Source organism: Triticum aestivum, chromosome 3A (genome assembly GCF_018294505.1).
Source record: "Triticum aestivum cultivar Chinese Spring chromosome 3A, IWGSC CS RefSeq v2.1, whole genome shotgun sequence".
Lineage (NCBI taxonomy): Eukaryota > Viridiplantae > Streptophyta > Magnoliopsida > Poales > Poaceae > Triticum > Triticum aestivum.
The window spans coordinates 745,330,294-745,337,232 of record NC_057800.1 but is presented as its reverse complement, the minus strand read 5'-3'; positions in this window follow the sequence as shown (position 1 = coordinate 745,337,232).

Genomic DNA, 6,939 nt, shown 5'->3' with positions numbered 1-6,939 from the left:
TTATTGACCGGAGACGTGTCTCGGTCATGTCTACATTGTTCTCGAACCCGTAGGGTCCGCACGCTTAAGGTTACGATGACAGTTATATTATGAGTTTATGCATTTTGATGTACCGAAGGTTGTTCGGAGTCCCGGATGTGATCACGGACATGATGAGGAGTCTCGAAATGGTCGAGACATAAAGATTGATATATTGGAAGTCTATGTTTGGACATCGGAAGTGTTCCGGGTGAAATCGGGATTTTACCGGGTTACCGGGAGGTTACCGGAACCCCCCGGGAGCCATATGGGCCATCATGGGCCTTAGTGGAAAGGATAAAGGGGCAGCCCAAGGGGGCTGCGCGCCTCCCCCCTTCCCCTAGTCCTATTAGGACTAGGAGAGGTGGCCGGCCACCCCTCTCCCTCTTTCCCCCTTGGGAATCCTAGTTGGAATAGGATTGGGGGGGGAGTCCTACTCCCGGTAGGAGTAGGACTCCTCCTGCGCCTCTCCCTCTTGGCCGGCGCACCCTCCCCCCTTGGCTCCTTTATATACGGAGGCAGGGGCACCTCTAAACACACAAGTTGACACAAGTTGATCCACGTGATCGATTCCTTAGCCGTGTGTGGTGCCCCTTGCCACCATATTCCTCGATAATACTGTAGCGGAGTTTAGGCGAAGCCCTGCTGCTGTAGTTCATCAAGATCGTCACCACGCCGTCGTGCTGACGAAACTCTTCCCCGACACTTTGCTGGATCGGAGTCCGGGGATCGTCATCGAGCTGAACGTGTGCTCGAACTCGGAGGTGCCGTAGTTTCGGTGCTTGATTGGTTGGATCGTGAAGACGTACGACTACTTCCTCTACGTCGTGTCATCGCTTCCGCAGTCGGTCTGCGTTGGGTACATAGACAACACTCTCCTCTCGTTGCTATGCATCACATGATCCTGTGTGCGCGTAGGAAAATTTTTGAAATTACTACGAAACCCAACACTTAGGGAGGTGACGACGTGGTCCGGAGGTGGGCTCGGGGAGGCACGCGGTGACGGGGATGAGGGCAGCGGGCTCAGGGATGCCGGCGACGAGGACGGCGCGGGCTTAGGGAGGTGACGACGTGGTCCGGAGGGCTCGGCGGCGACGAGGACGAGGAGGACGAGGAGCAGCCTGGCGGCGGCGGCGGAGGAGAGGACGAGGAGATCGATCGAACTGAATCGAGATTTTCACAAGTGTTGGCTTATATAGCCAGAGCATTGGTCCCGGTTCGTGAAACCAACCGGGACTAATGCCACCTTTAGTCCCGGTTGGTGCCACCAACCGGGACCAAATGCCAATTTTTAGCAGCCCAAAGGGCGGGAAGCGACGGCCTTTGGTCCCGGTTGGTGGCACCAACCAGGACCAATGGCCTTGTGCTGCCCCGCGCCCAAAAGTTTAGTCCCACCTCGCTAGTTGAGAGGGCTCGGGAGTGGTTTATAAGCGCTGCTGCGCCCACCCTCCCGAGCTCCTCTCAACTGCAGGCTTTCGGGCCTAATCTGTCACTGCAATGCCTGTGGGCCTACTGGGCCTGTTGCGGGCCTGAATCATGGCCCACGGTAGGGTTTCTAGTCGCATTCAGGCCGTGGTGGCCTAGTAGGTGGCATTTTTTTTTGTTTTTTTGTTGCTTTATTTATTTTCTTTTGTTTTTTGCTTTATTTTTTAATTCTTTATGCTTTTAGTTTTAGAAAAATTATAAACTTTTTGTTAATGCCATTAGTTTTCAAATTTTATTTTGTGATTAACTTTACTATAAAAATAGTTTTTTCCTGTTTTTTATTTGTTTTTTGCATTATTTATTTTCTTTTGTTTTTTGCTATAATTTTTAATTCTCTTTGCTTTTAGGTTAGCAAAATTATAAACTTTCTGTTAGTGCCATTAGGTTTAGAAAAATTATAAACTTTCTGTTAGTGCCATTAGTTTTCAAATTTAAAAACACTTTTTAGTTTTTTTGTTTTCTTTGTTGCTTTATTTATTTTATTTTGTAGTTAACTTTACTATAAAAATAGTTTTTTCCTTTTTTTAATTTGTTTTTTGCATTATTTATTTTCTTTTGTTTTTTGCTTTAATTTTTAATTCTGTTTGCTTTTAGGTTAGCAAAATTATAAACTTTCTGTTAGTGCCATTAGTTTTAGAAAAATTATAAACTTTTTGTTAGTGCCATTAGTTTTCAAATTTGAAAACACTTTTTAGTTTTTTTGTTTTCTTTGTTGCTTTATTTATTTTATTTTGTGATTAACTTTACTATAAAAATAGTTTTTGCCTGTTTTTTTGCATTATTTATTTTCTTTTGTTTTTTGCTTTAATTTTTAATTCTGTTTGCTTTTAGGTTAGCAAAATTATAAACTTTCTGTTAGTGCCATTAGTTTTAGAAAAATTATAAACTTTCTGTTAGTGCCATTAGTTTTCAAATTTGAAAACACTTTTTTAGTTTTTTTGTTTTCTTTGTTGCTTTATTTATTTTATTTTGTGATTAACTTTACTATAAAAATAGTTTTTTTTCCTTTTTTTTATTTGTTTTTTGCATTATTTATATTCTTTTGTTTTTTGCTTTAATTTTTAATTTTGTTTGCTTTTAGGTTAGCAAAATTATAAGCTTTCTCTATTAGAGCATCTATTTTCACTTTGAGAGGAGCTCAACAAGGCAGAGAGGGAAGGGCTTATAAACCGGTGTGAGCCCCCTTCGGTTGGCGAGGTGGGACTAAACTCGGCCCGCAACAAGGACCAACCCTTTAGTCCCGGTTTGAAAGTTGGCATGGGCCAGGGACTAATGGTCATGGTATTACGAGGGCCGAACCATAAGACATGAAAGCATTTCAAATGAACTCTGAAAAAGTTGAAAGTTGGGATGGTATCATAATTTCACCCACATAGCATGTGCATGTACAAAACGGACAATGGTAGCATGTTCGTGTGTTACAAAGTTGCAGGAGAAAGTCTTCACTTTTTCTTCGCTTGTGTCATTTGCTTATTGCGCCGTAACCATGGATAATCTTCATTGTTTATCAGGATGCTTGGGTCAGCCTTGACATTGAAGGGAGGAATTTCATGAAACTTTTCATAATCTTCAGACATGTCTGTCTTGCCGTCCACTCCCAGGATGTCCCTTTTTCCTAAAAGAACTATGTGGCGCTTTGGCTCATCGTATGATGTATTCGCTTCCTTATCTTTTCTTTTTCTCGGTTTGGTAGACATGTCCTTCACATAGATAACCTGTGCCACATCATTGGCTAGGACGAATGGTTCGTCAGTGTACCCAAGATTTTTCAGATCCACTGTTGTCATTCCGTACTGTGGGTCTACCTGTACCCCGCCGCCTAACAGATTGACCCATTTGCACTTAAACAAAGGGACCTTAAAATCAGGTCCGTAGTCAAGTTCCCATATGTCCACTATGTAACCATAATATGTATCCTTTCCGGTCTCGGTTGCTGCATCAAAGCGGACACCGTTGTTTTGGTTGGTGCTCTTTTGATCTTGGGCGATCGTGTAAAATGTATTCCCATTTATCTCGTATCCTTTGTAAGTCAATACAGTCAAAGATGGTCCCCTGGACAACAAGTACAACTCATCACAAACAGTGTTGTCACCTCTGAGACGTGTTTCCAACCAACTGCTGAAAGTCCTGATGTGTTCACATGTAATCCAGTCGTCGCACTGCTCCGGGTGTTTGGAGCGCAGACTGTTCTTGTGTTCATCGACATACGGGGTCACCAAGGTAGAGTTCTGTAGAACTGTGTAGTGTGCTTGAGACCAAGAATATCCGTCCCTGCATATTATTGAGTCTCTTCCAAGAGTGCCTTTTCCAGTCAGTCTCCCCTCATACCGCGATTTAGGGAGACCTATCTTGTTAAGGCCAGGAATGAAGTCAACACAAAATCCGATAACATCCTCTGTTTGATGGCCCATGGAGATGCTTCCTTCTGGCCTAGCGCGATTATGGACATATTTCTTTAGGACTCCCATGAACCTCTCAAAGGAGAACATATTGTGTAGAAATACGGGCCCCAGGATGACAATCTCGTCGACTAGATGAACTAGGACGTGCGTCATGATATTGAAGAAGGATGGTGGGAACACCAGCTCGAAACTGACAAGACATTGCGACACATCACTCCTTAGCCTTGGTACGATTTCTGGATCGATCACCTTCTGAGAGATTGCATTGAGGAATGCACATAGCTTCACAATGGCTAATCGGACGTTTTCCGGTAGAAGCCCCCTCAATGCAACCGGAAGCAGTTGCGTCATAATCACGTGGCAGTCATGAGACTTTAGGTTCTGAAACTTTTTCTCTAGCATATTTATTATTCCTTGTATATTCGATGAGAAGCCAGTCGTGACCTTCATACTAAGCAGGCATTCAAAGAAGATTTCTTTCTCTTCTTTCGTAAGAGCGTAGCTGGCAGGACCTTTATACTGCTTCGGAGGCATGCCATCTTTTTCGTGCAAACGTTGCAGGTCCTCCCGTGCCTCAGATGTATCTTTTATCTTCCCATACACGCCCAAGAAGCCTAGCAGGTTCACGCAAAGATTCTTCGTCACGTGCATCATGTCGATTGAGGAGCGGACCTCTAGGTCTTTCCAGTAGGGTAGGTCCCAAAATATAGATTTCTTCTTCCACATGGGTGTGTGTCCCTCAGCGTCATTCGGAACAGCTAGTCCACCGGGACCCTTTCCAAAGATTACGTAGTGTAAATCATTGACCACAGCAAGCACGTGATCACCGGTGCGCATGGCGGGCTTCTTCCGGTGATCTGCCTCGCCTTTGAAATGCTTGCCTTTCTTTCGACATTGATGGTTGGTCGGAAGAAATCGACGATGGCCCAGGTACACATTCTTCCTGCATTTGTCCAGGTATATACTTTCAGTGTCATCTAAACAGTGCGTGCATGCGTGGTATCCTTTGTTTGTCTGTCCTGAAAGGTTACTGAGAGCGGGCCAATCGTTGATGGTCACGAACAGCAACGCCTTAAGGTTAAATTCCTCTTGTGTATGCTCATCCCACGTACGTACACTGTTTTCATTCCACAGCTGTAAAAGTTCTTCAACTAATGGCCTTAGGTACACATCAATTTCGTTGCCGGGTTGCTTAGGGCCTTGGATGAGAACTGGCATCATAATGAACTTCCGCTTCATGCACATCCAAGGAGGAAGGTTATACATACATAGAGTCACGGGCCAGGTGTTGTGATTGCTGCTCTGCTCCTCGAAAAGATTAATGCCATTCGCGCTTAAAGCAAACCATACATTCCTTGGGTCCTTTGCAAACTCATCCCAGTACTTTCTCTCGATTTTTCTCCACTGCGACCCGTCAGCGGGTGCTCTCAACTTCCCATCTTTCTTTCGGTTCTCACTGTGCCATCGCATCAACTTGGCATGCTCTTTGTTTTTGAACAGACGTTTCAACCGTGGTATTATAGGAGCATACCACATCACCTTCGCAGGAACCCTCTTCCTGGGGGGCTCGACGTCAACATCACCAGGGTCACCTCGTCTGATCTTATACCGCAATGCACCGCATACCGGGCATGCGTTCAGATCCTTGTATGCACCGCGGTAGAGGATGCAGTCATTAGGGCATGCATGTATCTTCTCCACCTCCAATCCTAGAGGGCATACGACCTTCTTTGCTGCGTATGTACTGTCGGGCAATTCGTTATCCTTTGGAAGCTTCTTCTTCAATATTTTTAGTAGCTTCTCAAATTCTTTGTCAACCACAGCATTCTCTGCCTTCCACTGCAGCAATTCCAGTACGGTACCGAGCTTTGTGTTGCCATCTTCGCAATTGGGGTATAACCCTTTTTTGTGATCCTCTAACATGCGATCGAACTTCAGCTTCTCCTTTTGACTAATGCATTGCGTCCTTGCATCGACAATGACCCTGCGGAGATCATCATCATCGGGCACATCGTCTGGTTCCTCTTGATCTTCAGCAGCTTCACCCGTTGCAGCATCATTGGGCACATCGTCTGGTTCCTCTTGATCTTCACCAGCTCCCCCGTTGCAGCATCACCGTATTCAGGGGCCACATAGTTGTCATCGTAGTCTTCTTCTTCACCGTCTTCCATCATAACCCCTATTTCTCCGTGCCTCGTCCAAACATTATAGCGTGGCATGAAACCCTTGTAAAGCAGGTGGGAGTGAAGGATTTTCCGGTTAGAATAAGACCTCGTATTCCCACATTCAGTGCATGGACAACACATAAAACCATTCTGCTTGTTTGCCTCAGCCGCATCGAGAAACTCATGCACGCCCTTAATGTGCTCGCGGGTGTGTCTGTCACCGTACATCCATTGTCGGTTCATCTGCGTGCATTATATATAATTAAGTGTCCAAATTAATAGAAGTTCATCATCACATTAAAACCAAAGTGCATACATAGTTCTCATCTAACAACATATAGCTCTCCAGAGCATCTAATTAATTAAACCATACATTGAAACTATGTAAAACATTTCAATGCGAAAACAAATGCGATCATAATCGCAACCAAGGTAACAATTGATCCAACGGCATAATGATACCAAGCCTCGGTATGAATGGCATATTTTCTAATCTTTCTAATCTTCAAGCGCATTGCATCCATCTTGATCTTGTGATCATCGACGACATCCGCAACATGCAACTCCAATATCATCTTCTCCTCAATTTTTTTTATTTTTTCCTTCAACAAATTGTTTTCTTCTTCAACTAAATTTAACCTCTCGACAATAGGGTCGGTTGGCATTTTCGATTCACATACATCCTAGATAAATAAAATCTATGTCACGTTGGTCGGCATAATTTTCATAAACAATAAATGAACCAATAGTTATAAAGATAATATACATACCACATCCGAATCATAGACAGGACGAGGGCCGACGGGGGCGGATACCAAAACCATCGCACTATATAAGATGCAATAATAAATCTAAGAAAATGATACAAG